Source organism: Pristis pectinata, chromosome 2 (genome assembly GCF_009764475.1).
Source record: "Pristis pectinata isolate sPriPec2 chromosome 2, sPriPec2.1.pri, whole genome shotgun sequence".
NCBI lineage: Eukaryota > Metazoa > Chordata > Chondrichthyes > Rhinopristiformes > Pristidae > Pristis > Pristis pectinata.
In genome coordinates, this window is record NC_067406.1 from 100,994,979 (window position 1) to 101,009,198 (window position 14,220).

Below are 14,220 nucleotides of genomic sequence, written 5' to 3' on the forward strand. Positions count from 1 at the left end.
GGTCATCAATTAACCCTTCCCTGACAAATGCATCACAGTTCTGTTCACCACACCCCATCACTCTGATGGTCAGCCTGTTGGCTATGGAATCATTAGCTCTGTCTACTACATGCTGTTTCTGCTCTTTGGGATGCATGTGTAACATCTTAACCAAGTTGCAGTCTTATTAGAGTCATAGAGTCATAAAGCAATACAGCATGGATACAGGCCCTTTGGCCCAACCAGTCCACATCAACCATGTTGTCCACCCAGCTAGTCCCAATTTCCTGCATTTAGCCCATATCCCTCCAAGCTCTACCCCTACATGTACCTATCCAAGTGCTTCTTAAATGATACTGCTGTACCTGCCTCAACCACTTCCTCTGGCAGCTCATTCCATATACTCAACACCCTCTGCATGAAAAAGCTGCCCCTCAGATCCCTTTTAAATCTTTCCCCTTTCACCCTAAATCTATGCCCCCCCCCACCCCCCCCCAGCTTTGGAATCCCCTTGCCCTGGTGGAAAGACTGTTACCATCCACCTTAACCATGTCATTTTAAGGTATTCCTCGTGCTGTTCCTGTCATGGTCTTTTACAATCTTCACTGAACCACAATTAGTCTCTTAGTTTGATACTACTGATAAAGTGAGGGATATGCCAGGCTGTGTTATTACATATTGTAGCAGAATATATTCCTGCTGCTGCTGATGGTCTCATGAATAGCTAGACTTGAGCTACAGATCTGTTCTGAATCTATTCCATTCAGCACAATTGGAATGTTACAGTGCATGATGCTGTGTGCCATCAGTGTGATAAATGTGTTCAGAAGTGGCAAGCTATAGTCAGAGGGTGTATAACATAGAAACCATTGATTTCATTAATACAAGCAAGAAGCAGTCTTCAAACTATTTATAAATGTAACTTCCAAACAATGATCAGTTTTGAAATTACAAGGACAACTACATAATTAAATGACACTATCTGTGAAGGGAGCAAACCACCAAGGGAGCCATTTGACATAGACTTTGGAAACTGGCGTTCTCATTTGCATTGGCCAAATGTACAGACAACAGGGCTATGTTAATTGGACATTTTGATTTCAATGTCTTCTGAGGTTTACAGAGCCTTTCAAAATGCTGCTTAAATGGGGTTATGTAACCAATTTAATCTCTCTCTCTGAGTATGTATTGACCTCTTCAGATTTTGTTTCAATTCATTATAATCATTGCATTACACTAAGTACAGTAGTTAGGATTAGCATCCTGTAATCTTAACCATAAGATGCTCATCATTGCTAATGGTATTAGTTAGACTTAAAAGCTAGAAATTGTCACGAGCATCCACAGCCCTCATGCTTGCAGTGATTTTCAAAGCTCATAAAAGTCTTCACATTTTTCACGTGTTTCACATTTTTCTAAAGCATTCAGCCTGAATGTAAAATTTTTGTGAATATAAATTTATAGGAAATTTATCTCAGATTGCTGCTAGCTAATCCATTCCTTCTCTACTAACTGCCCTTCCTTTTGAAATTCATATACTGCAAAAAATTTATCCATTGATCATATAAAATATCTTATTACAAATGCAGAAATAGTGGATATAAGAAACTTTTGAAGAAATATTAAGAACAGACGATGAACTTTAATCATTTGCAAAGAGAGCCAAATCTATATATACTATAAATTTCTTTGCTTGGCTGGCATGTAGTTTTCTTTTATGTTGCAAAACTCCATCAACATAATTGGTTCCATTTTTATACCAGTTTGTCAGAGATTGGGTGGATTGTGGTTAAAAGGTGTGGTAACAAGTGATTAAATTACAGAATTAGTATTCATAGGTATGGACTATTGATGCAGAATCATATATGTGAACCCCATGGTGGTATCTGAGAAATTTAACTACTTGGAAAAAGCTGGAATATTAAAAAAATGTCAGTAATAGTGGTGATATATCTAATAGGTCGCTGTAAAAGTCCATACGGTTCACTGTTGCCCTTAGTAAAAGAGCATTCCTGGATGTGCCACTACAAAACTTGAACATAAAAGGAATACATTTCCTCTAGGAACCTTCCACTTGCCTTCAATAATATTAGTGGAATAACCAAGGAAACCAGAAAAGCAGTGTTCAATGGCTTATGCCATTGTTACGGTAAATGTAGGAGAATCCAGAGTTGGTTCCACTCTAGACAAACAATCTCATATAGTCATTTTCACAGAATCATACCTTACAGTCAACATGCCCAATTCAAGTTTCACAATCCTTAACTATCTCCTGTCCCATTGGCTAAACAGAACCAGTGGAGGTGTCATCATTGTTAAGAAGGACTGACTGTGGGAGTCCTCAATGTTGACTGTGGATCCAATGAACCTTGGTAATCAAGAAGAGGTTTAGTAACTCATATCATGTTGGTAAACCTCCTCTTAATTACCATCTACTGTCCTTTCTCAGCAACAAATCACTGCTCCTTCATGTTGAAGAACACTTTGAAGAATAGCAAAGGCTACTATATGTACTTCGAAAAGAAACTTTAATGTCTATCTCTAAGAATAACTCAGTGACAATATTCATAACCAAGCTGACTGAGTACAGAAAGACTGGGCCTGTAGCAGATGGCAAGAGAACCTGCAGAAGGAATAACCCCAGATCTCATCCTCTACCTGTCCAAGGCAATTTTGGTAAGGGTGACCACTCCAGTTTTTATAGAATCCTATTCATTGTGCTTGAAAGAGCCACTCAGAGCCCAGAAACAGGTTTTCATTCAGCAGAATGTGGGGAGACCTGCTGGAAAAATCTTCCAGAACACAAAATACATTGGGTGTTTATACCTTTTTGGAACAAAGTTAGATACAGGGGATCAAATGTAGTTTCAATAGTTACAGTGTATGGGTTACCTTAATATTCTGGGTTTGAATAAATTGTTCCACAGGATTTCGCATTTACAGTGAGAGCACATCCAAAGTGGCAAGACCAGCTTTCAATATTTAAACATCTTTGTTGAGAAAAGTTAGTTCACATTAATATTCCAAAAGCTTCTGAGGACAAATAAAAAACAGACATCCTAAACATTCTTCTTTTACCACAGTATTGCGAGGGGTGGGAGAGCTCTCTGGAACCACAAATGTCCAGATATTGATTAACAGAACAAATATAAATATGACCATGTTGGCAAGTTAGGTGGCAAAATGGCCAATCTGGAAACTCTTCAGTTCTCATGCCGAGGTTGGAGACACAGGGTCCCCTTTAGCGATGTCGTGATGGTGCAAAATATCTTGATGTTTCAACAAGTCAAGTGCCACTTAAGATAAGATATCTTTATTAGTCACATGTACATTGAAACACACAGTGAAATGCATCTATTGCATAGTGTTCTGAGGGCAGCCTGCAAGTGTCGCCACGCTTCCGGCGCCAACATAGCATACCCACAGCTGTCTAAACCATGCGTCTTTGGAATGTGGGAGGAAACCAGAGAACCCAAAGGAAACCCACACAGACATGAGGAGAATGTACAAACTCCTTACAGACAGTGGCCGGAATTGAACCCAGGTCGCTTGCACTGTAATAGCGTTACGCTAACCGTTACACTAGATCTTCTTCTGTTGTTTCTCAGTTCTGATGGATGTCAGATTTCCCTCTCAGTCTAGTCAAGGTTGGGGTTTTGATACAGGTATGATGTGCATTCGGGTCTATTTTTAATAACTAGTTTTATGTATATTGGGAATCCTTTTTATATTTTGCATTTTATAATTGTCCAATTAATATGCGTAAGAGCATACAAAAATATTTTGTGTCTGTATATGCTCATGGTGAAGAGTGATCTGTTTTATATTTCTGACTTGCTTTCAAGAAACAACTCCTCTCTCTGTCCACTGCTTTAGCACTAGCCAGTATCAGCCTGGACATTCTCCATGGTACCATCCCTCTGTTGGCCCAGTTACTCCCTCTAAAGTGTTAGTTACTAGAGCTTTCTACTTTGTAAAGTAGTGTAGAAGTAAGCTTTCACTGGATATGGTATAATGAAGAATGGCTGAACAAATGAAAGGCCATGCACCAAACTTTCTGGACATTGTCCTGGAGGTCTAGTGCATGATGTCACCATCTAATTCTTCACACCCAAATCAGAAACCTGTCCTGCTGTAAATAGAAAGGAGAAAGTCTTGTTGTTAAGTGTCAAAAAGCTGGATCTACTTGCAAGGAGAATGTGACCTTTAGTAAACATTAGCAGTAATAAATGTGGATGGGTTGGAAATTAAAGACATCAGATTATGGATAATCCCTGAACATAAGAACAGAGGCTACCATTAACTCACACCCATTTATTGCAGCATGTAAAATGTGTGTTGTTATCTGTTTTCTTTGAGTGCTGAGTGGAACTAATGCTCCCTATGCCATTCACTGGTTCCACACATGAGCCAGAGCTTGTTATCATACTGGCTAGAGATACTTTAAGTTTTCTTACAATATTTGAGGGGAGGTGCACTGATGTTGTAGAAAGTATATGAAGTCACCTGAAAACTGAATACTGTATGGTAACAGCTTGGTTCTCGGGCACACAATGGATGACAGGTGCCAGTTAATTAAATAGGGCTGGTTAATCAAGGATCAGCCCAGGCACTAATTCATCATTGCCGGACCATCAGCCAAGGCACTCTCACAGCGTTTCCATTTGTTGGCCCACTTACTCCCTCTGAGGTGATGGTTGGAATGTGGAAAGAGTGGTCAACTTCATCTGCAGTCTGTGAGAGCTTCCATTCCGGCAATGGCCACTTCCATCAAAGGTCTGTGCTGCCTTGCTAACACATACTGCTGCACCAAGCCCCTGGATATTGTATGAGCTTGCCATGAGGAAATAACCCTTTTTGCCCAGTAGCCAGCCCTTGGGTTAAATCAAGATGACACAGAGGTCTGCTACAAATTGAAGGATGATAATTGTTGGCATAATCATGAACATTCACATGATGTACATGATGTGCTCTCAGAGAGCAGCATGTCAAAGGAGTGCAATTCCCTACAAAATGGTTGGGTTCACACGAGATGCACACAGGGGAATATAAGATAAGATATCTTTATTCGCCACATGTACATTGAAACTCACAGTGAAATGCATCTTTTGTGTGGAGTGTTCTGGGGACAGCCCTCAAGTGTCGCCACGCTTCCGACACCAACATAGCATGCCCACAACTTCCAAACCCATATGTCTTTGGAATGTGGGAGGAAACCGGAGCACTGGAAGAAACCCATGCAGTCACAGGGAGAACGTACAAACTCCATACAGACAGTGGCTGGGATTGACCCTGGGTGTCTGGCCCTGTAATAGCATTAGGCTAACCGCTACACTACCGTCCCTGCCATTTGTATGTAGTCATTGGATCCTTGAACCATACAATCCAAGCATCATTTCGTGTTCTCTCTCCCTATTTGCCTTTGGTGAGAGGAAATGAGATGAGGCTATTTCCCTATTTTAGAGAGACTTAGTAATCTCCTATATAAAGCAGTGTGCTGCAAACTAGGGTGTCATTTATATCTCTAGAAGGAGCCTGTTGAATAAAAATTAAGATCCAGGGTCATTTTGATAACTGTGATAACCTTGTCCTCATCCTGCATGGACTGTGGGTGTAACATTTGGATATTTCAGGCACAAACACTTTTTTTGAACCAAAGCATCCATCTTGTTGAAGTTGACATAAGAGGATTTGCTCCCTGAAGATTCTCAGTGGAAATGGTCTGCCAAGAAACCCTCTTGTAACAGCTTTGTGCAGCTTCTTATCATGACATATAGGATCACATTACATTACTTGGCTAATTGGTATAGAGAAAGACAATGTGCCCAGAAAGCTCATGCCTCCATTTATGCTCCGCTTGAACCTTTTGTTTTTTCATCTGTAAATCTACCAGTTGCCTCCCTCTACTTCCTTCAGCCCCTCGTGTGTACTCTAAACAAAGTTCAATTCAGGTTTAGCATAGCTCCTTTCTTTCCAATTCTAGCCATCTAGTGCAAAGATTTGGCTACAACATCATTAATGTATTTACTGTTAGTTATGGAATAGTTGGTTAGAGAGATTGAACTATTCATTGTGTAATAATATAAACTATATAATATAAAAGTAATGGTCTAGATATTATGATCAGGTAGGACATTATATGAAGAATAAAAGTTATGAGGCAGCATTTTTTTAATTTTTAACATATTGCTTTTTAACAGAGCTCTAAAATCATCAGTTTGTACCCCTGGTACCTCATTCTCTGGATAGAGAAAATACACACCTCGAGTTGGCTGAGGTGCAGTTAGGGAAAAAGGAAGGTTTAGTATCAGTACTTTTAGATAAATAAAACAGTTGAGTCAATGAAATTGGTCTTTAGAGTGGGCTTTGCAGAAATAGTTGCTGAAATAGGATATAGAAACCACTTGAGTGAAACTGGAAACAAAGAAGAGTCAAAATGGCATTACTTATATTATCTAATCAAGGTTGAGGTGTTTCTGATTAGTTCATTCATGGGCAAAGATAGTCAGGATAGCAACTAACAGGGAGCATTTGCCATCCCCTTGAAATAGAGTATTTAAGTTTGTGCATGAAGGTAAAAAGCAGACAGCTAACTGAGAATTCTTCAAGATGAATCCTTCATGTTACTTTGCTAAGTACAATAATTAATTAAAGAAGAAGATGGGGGGAAAAGAGGACCGTTGTTGCCCAAAGTCGATGCTGAGACATCTTCCTATTTCCTGTTTGACTGACTGCTCCATCATAAAAGAATTGATACATCTGTTGCATGTCATACATCTGTTTTGTGTTATTGTCGTGTGATATTTATGGTGCCTGTCATTTTTTTATGGACTAATAAAATGGTGACTTTTATGAAGTGTTACAGAGTCATACAGCATAAAGAATGCCCCACCAAATCCACACTGACCATCAAACACCTATTTACACTAATCTTACACAAATCTTATTTTATTCTCTCCATATTCTCAACATCTCCCACCACACACCACCACCCAAACCACACACACCCCCAGATTCTATCACTCACCTAAACACTCGGGGCCATCTTTTACAGTGGCCAACTAACTTACCAACTAGCTCGTTGTGGGATATGGGAGGAAACTGGAACACCCAGAGAAAACCCACACAGTCACAATTAGAACATGCAAACTGCACACAGAGGGCACCGGAGGTCAGAATTGAATCTGGGTCACTGGAACTGTGAAGCAGCAGCTCTAATAGCTGTGCCACTGTGCCACCTTTAGAAAATATTAAAATCTTATAAATTCATTGACTTCTGGTACACTGCCAAGTTCCTATAGACTAACTATTGCTATTGATGGCTCTGTCAGAGACAGAGATTTCTCTGAAGTAGAGCTCTGAGAAATGTCTACCCACCATTTCATTTGCTTTGTCTGGTCATTTAGTATTTCCCCTGTGGCTGATTTGAGAACAGTTTCATTCTGAATTGGTCCTAATGCTTTTTTGATACCATCATACATGCCTCCAATGTTGGCTGTGTCTGCTGATGTCTGGATACCTTCAGATAGCTGCAGGCTATAATCATTGGCTCAATGTTTTGCTGTTTGCTTCACTCCTTTACTGCTCCCAATGCCGACAGTTCTAACATGAGACCAGCTTGCGGTTGTTACAGGTAACTTGTTTCGCATTGGGGAAGGGATCACTTCACTTAATTTAGCCTTAAACCAGTCATTTGTCTTATCTTGCTGTTTGCCAGAAACTGGCAGAACTGTGCTGTGGATGTCATCCTTCCGGGGAACACACAAGATCGAAGCACAACGGAGTAGACTTTTTTCTATTGCAGCTGCCTACTTTTAGCTACCTACTTTTCTCTGGGTCTAATGGTTTGCTGGTATTGACGTGAGCTTTGAAATTTAACTGAAATGCATAAAATCAAGAGGAGACTAGATTGAGGACCTAGTTCCCTTAGTTTTGAGCACAGGTTTAATGTAATTGGTCAAATGTTTAGAGGAGAGATGAGGAAGAATAAATTCACTGAGAGCATGGTAGGTCTGGAGCTCATTGCCTGAAAGAATGACAGAAACCCTCATCATATTTTAAAAGGTTTTTGGATGTAAATGTGCAAAGCATTCCCTGGTACAATCCAAGGAAAGGTAGGAACTAATACAATTTGGTACCAGCTCGGTGACAGGAGTTGTCATTAGCATGCCATTAGGTGGTGTCTGTGGTTACAATCTGGATTTCTGTTGGCATACAAACATCAACTGATTTCAGATAGGTAAGCGTTCTTGGGGTCAGTCCACAGATCAGAAAGTCCTCTGATACGCAGCTGCTCAGGATGAAGCTGAGCAAGAACCATCAGATCCTTTTCCAAACCTTCTTGGCAAGTGCACAGTTCATGAAAAGATAGACGATCATCTCATCTGTATCACAGCCATGTCAAAGCAGTGTGCAGTGGAAGGCTCTGCAGGAAGGATCTGACGGGGAAGACTCCTCTCAATGCCAGACAAGCAAGATCTTTGTGTTTAATTCTGAGTTGTAGCATTGAGGCTACAAACAAGTAATAAGGAAGGGGAAGATAGATTATGAAAGTAAACTTGCACAAAATATAAGAACAGATAGTAAAAGTTTTGATAATTATATAAAGCAGAAAGGGTGGCTAAAGTGAACATAGGTCCCATGGAAGATGAGAAGGGGAAATTAATATTGGGTAATGTGGAAATGGCTGAAGCCTTGAATGACTATTTTGTGTCAGTCTTCATGGTGGATGGCACACCTAACATGTCAAATAAAGACTATGGATGCAATGGGAGGTGAGGACCTCGATGCAATCGCTGTCACTAAAGAGGCAGTGATGAGCAAACTAGTGGTCCTAAAAGTAGACAAGTCCCTTGGTCCTGATGGGATGCATCCCAGGGTACTGAAAGAAATGGTGGAAGTTATAGTAGAGGTGTTATGATAATTTACCAAAATTCTCTGGACTCTGGGCAGGTTCCGTTGGATTGGAAGACAGTGAATGTCATGCCGCCATTTAAGAAAGGATGTGGACAAAAGGCAAGTAACTATAGGCCAGTTAGCTTAACATCTCCAGTCAGGAAAATGCTTGAAGCTGTCATTAAGGAGGATATAGCGAGACATCTGGATAGAAGTGGTTCCATCAGGCAGGCGCAGCATGGATTCAGGAAGGGCAGGTCCTGTTTGACAAACTTACTGAAAAGCTTTGAGGATATAATGAGCTCAGTGGATAGAGGGGAACAGGTGTATATTGTATACTTGGACTTCCAGAAGGTGTTCGATAAGGTGCCGCGTAAAAGACATCTATAAGATAAGGGTGCATGGAGTTGGGGGTAATGTATTAGCATGGATAGAGGATTGGTTAACCAATAGAAGGCAGAGTATTTGGATAAATGGGTGTTTCTCTGGTTAGCAATAAGTGGTGAGTGGGGTGCCGCAGGGATCGGTGCTGGGCCTGCAACTGTTCATGATATACATTAATGATTTGAAGAGGGGACCAAGTATAGCGTATCTAAGTTGGATGATGACACTAAATTGAGTGGATAAGCAAATTGTGCAGAGGATGCAGAGAGTCTGCAGAGAGATATAGACAGGTTAAGTGAGTAGGCAAGGGTCTGGAAGATGGAGTACAATGTTGGTAAATGTGAGGTCATCCACTTTGGAAGGAAAAATAGAAGATCAGATTATTATTTAAATGGTGAAATATTGCAGCATGCTGCTGTGCAGAGGGATTTGGGAGTGCTGGTGAATGAATTGCTAAAGGTTAGTTTGCAGGTGTAACAGGTTATCAAGAAGGCAAATGGAATGCTGGCCTTCATTGCTAGAGGGATTGAATCAAAGAGCTGCAACTGTACAGGGTGCTGCTGAGGCCACACCTGGAATACTATATGCAGTTCTGGTCTCCTTACTTAAGAAAAGATATATTGGCTTTGGAGATGGTGCAGTGGAGGTTCACCAGGTTGATTCCGGAGGTGAGGGGGTTAGCCTATGAGGAGAGATTGAGTCGCCTGGGACTATACTCGCTGTAATTCAGAAGAATGAGAGGGGACCTTATAGAAACATATAAAATTATGAAAGGTAGAGGCAGAAAAGTTGTTTCCACTGGTAGGTGAGACTAGAATTAGGGGACATAGCCTTAAGATTCAGGGGAATAGATTTAGGATGGAGATGAGGAGAAACTGCTTTTTCCAGAGAGTAGTAAATCTGTGGAATTCTCTGCCCAGGGAAGCAGTAGAGGCTGCCTCATTAAATATAATTAAGACACAGTTAGATAGATTTTTGCATAGTAGGGAAATTAAGGGTTATGGGAAAAAGTCAGGTAGATGGATCTGAGTCCACGGCCAGATCAGCCATGATCTTATTGAATGGCGGAGCAGGCTCGATGGGCCAGATAGCCTCCTCCTGCTCCTATTACTCATGTTCTAATAAGACATACTGCCAAATGACTTTGGCAGTCTTCTTGAGAAACTAACCCACAGGATCCACCATCTCCTTTTACTGAGCAAGAAATTGTGGCCAGTGAACCATTAGAGGTTCACTGCAATGATTTAGGCACATTACGAAGGCACTGGTCATCCTTGCCAATACTAGAAGGTAAGGCTCAGTGGAGGGAAAGAGAAAACAAGTAGACCCAAGAAGAACTGGAAAAGCAGTATTAGAGACTGGATGGGCTTCAACTGACTTACTGCACAAGGCTAGACAATAACAAAGTAGAACAAAGGAGGTTTTTTTTGGAGCATAGAATATGTCCCAAAGTAATTAGGGTCTTAAACTGACTGGGGTTTCTTGACTTGACCTTCAGACCATCATTCTTTACCTTCTCTTTTCTAAACAAATGAGCCCCAGCTTGCTCAGCTTTTTTTGAATGAACATTTATATTTCTGGTATCATTCTAAGTAAATATTTAATAATATAGTAATCATAAATGCTCATTGCATTCCTAATTAAGGTTGGACAAAAGTTGAATGTAACTTTCAAGTGTGTCAATTCATCCTGCTGGAAACAAACCCTGGGACTTGGTTTGCTTATTAGCATTGCTACTTTGATTTTTTCATTTCATTGAACATAGAACATTACAGCTCAGTACAGGCCCTGCGGCCCATGATGTTGTACTAACCTTTTAACCTACTCTAAGATCAATCTAACCATTCCCTCCCACTTACCTCTCCATTTTTCTGTCATGCATGTGCCTAAGAGTCTCTTAACTGTCCCGAATGTACCTGCTTGTACCAGCACCCCTGGCAGCGCATTCCACGCACCCACCACTCTTTGTGTAAAAAACTTACCTCTGATATCCCCTCCATACTTTCCTCCGATCACTTTAAAATTATGCCCTCTTGTGTTAGCCATTTCTACCCTGGGAAAAAGTCTCTGGCTGTCCACTTAATCTATGCCTCTTATCGTTTCATTGTCTGGATTCCCCCCTACCTCCCCCCCCCTCCCCCCCCCAACAAGACTCCTGGAGATGAGCAGAACCAGGTTTTGAGAACAGCAGTGCTGCTGGAACATAAGAATGTGACTCTGTGCTCTTCAAGTACATATACAAGTACTATTTAAATGCGATGGTGCCTTATGCCTTTACCATTGTTTCATGCAATGACTTCCAAACCCACACTCGGATGAAAAGCATTTCCCTCATCTTCCCTCTAATCCTTTTACCAGTTACTTTAAATCTTTAACTCTATGCTCCCTTCCCCCTGTATTTTGATCCCAAAGCCAAGGGAAATAGAGCTTTTCTATTAACACTTCATAATTTATACACCTCAATTAGTCTCCCCTCAGATAACTCTAATCCAAAGAACACAACTCCGGTTTACCCAATCTTTCTTCATAGCAACTATTTTCCAACTCTAGCAATTCAGTTTAGATCCTGACTGTGTGAAGTTTACACATTCTCCCTTGACCGTGCGGGATTCCCCCCATCATCCTACCCTTAGTGCTCCAGTTCCCTCCAAATCCCAGGGTTGTTCTGGTTAATTGGCAACTATAAATTACCCCTAGTGGAGGAGAGTGGTGGATTATTCCAGGGCGTGGGGGGGTGGGGGGTGAGGAGTGTGTGTGTGTGTGTGTGTGTGTGTGTGTGTGTGTGTGTGTGTGTGTGTGTGTGTGTGTGTGTGAGAGACAGAGACAGAGACAGAGACAGAGACAGAGAGAGAATAACTTACAGGGAAGTAAGTGGGGGAATGGGGGAATGGGACTGATGGGAATGGTATGGGAACTGGCATAGATTCAATGGGCAAATGACCTCCTTCTGTGAGAAGCAACTTTGTAAATATCCTTTATACATTTGCAAGTACGATCACATATTTCCTGTAATGTGGCAGCCTAACCTGTTGACTAGAAAAGATGATGGTGAGTATTCTTAAATTGCCCATGTGGTGGAGTTATTTCCACAATACCATTATTCTTTTCGGCACAGATAGCACTGCAGGAAGTTAAGAGTTAACCAGGTTGGTATGGAACCATAATTGCATTATAGGCCAGATTTGGTAAGGACGGTAAGTTTCCAGTTAGTGAACCAAACTGAGTTTACCCTGACAATCCAGCAACTACATGGGCAGTAATTGTTTCCAATTCTTTTAAACTGAATGCAACTTCTGCAGCTGACATGGTAGCTCCATAAGCAGATGCACATAATTTGCTTATCCTGACAATGAGGAGAAAAAAACATTATTCCCTAGGCCCAGCTGAGAAAGCAGCCTGCTTTAATGAAGGCATAATTCTGATGAGTAGTTTACTAAATGCACAACAGTGATTATACTTCCTAAGTAAAATTGGAAAAAGGAAACGGAAGAGGTCTACCCTTTTCACCTATGAGAACAGACAAATGAATCTGCTTTGCAAGAACCAACCAAAAGCCCAATTTCTGCAAACTTAACCCTGGCTCTGAAGTTTCCAAAACCTTTAACCATCAAATACCAATGAGCTATCACCAGCAGTTCCTCATCCCAAAACTGTGAATAATGAAAAATGAGGGGAACATGATAGTCCAAATTGTCTTGTTTTATTATCCAATATAATGAACTGTCAGGTAAAGAAAAATTGGAAATCCAAGGCAACTCATGGCTGTGAGCTGGTGAGAGGATGAATTTACATGCATCTTTGTTCATAGGATTTGGCACACATATGTGGTTTCCACTACTCTGCTGTGTTGTGATTTGTTTCAAAAAGAAGAAGAATTCATAAAATGAAATGAAGCAATTACACTAGAATGGCTTGGTACTCCTTTTTAACATAACTTGAATTAAATCAATTCCACAAATCAAATTAACAATTTTGGACTGTCAAAATAAGTGTTGAACTCCATTCATGCAACATAAAAAAGTATAATTGTTACTTTAATAAACCCATACAAATACATTTCTAGGCATTATTACACAGTCCAATGCATGGATCAAAACCAACTGCATTGCATTTGAACAGATTTAATTTTCACCATTGGATTGTAAAATTGATGTTGGGAATCAGCCGTTCATTAGTATAGGATTCTATAGTAAGGGGTACGGATAGCAGATTCTGTGATAGCGACAATGAGTCTCTGATGGTGTGTTGCCTCCCTGGTGCCAGGGTACGGGATATCACGGACCGGGTCCAGAATATTCTGAGAGGAGATGGTGAGCAGCCAGAAGTCTTGGTACATGTAGGTACCAATGACATAGGTAGAAAAAGAGAAGAGGTCCTGAAGGAGGAATACAAGGCATTGGGGAGAAGGTTGAGAAGTAGGACCTCAAGGGTAGTAATCTCAGGATTACTACCTGTGCCACGTGTCAATGATAGGAAGAATAGAAAGCTCTGGCAGATGAATGCGTGGCTGAGTGACTGGTGCAGGGGGCAGGGCTTCAGATTTTTGGATAATTGGGACCTTTTTTGGGGGAGGCATGACCTATTCGCTAAGGATGGGTTGCACCTAAACTCCAGAGGTTCCAATATCTTGGCGGGAATGTTTGATTTAGTTGTAGGGGAGGGTTTAAACTGATCTGGTGGGGGATGGAAACCAGGATGTTAGGCTACAAGATGCTAAGGTAAAGGAGGGAGTTTATAGAAACAAGTCCAATGAGGATGGCAAGAAGGACAGGCAAGTGAGAAGTCAGGATAATTTGCTGAATAATAGAAGTACAACAAGTCAGGATGTTAGGATACAGAATGTTAGGATAGGGGATGAGGTATGTAGGAACATGTCTAAAGTAGTATGTAGTGAAGATGGTGAGAAGGATAGACAGGTGGAAAACCAGGATAATCTGCTGAACAATAGAAGTACAACAAAAT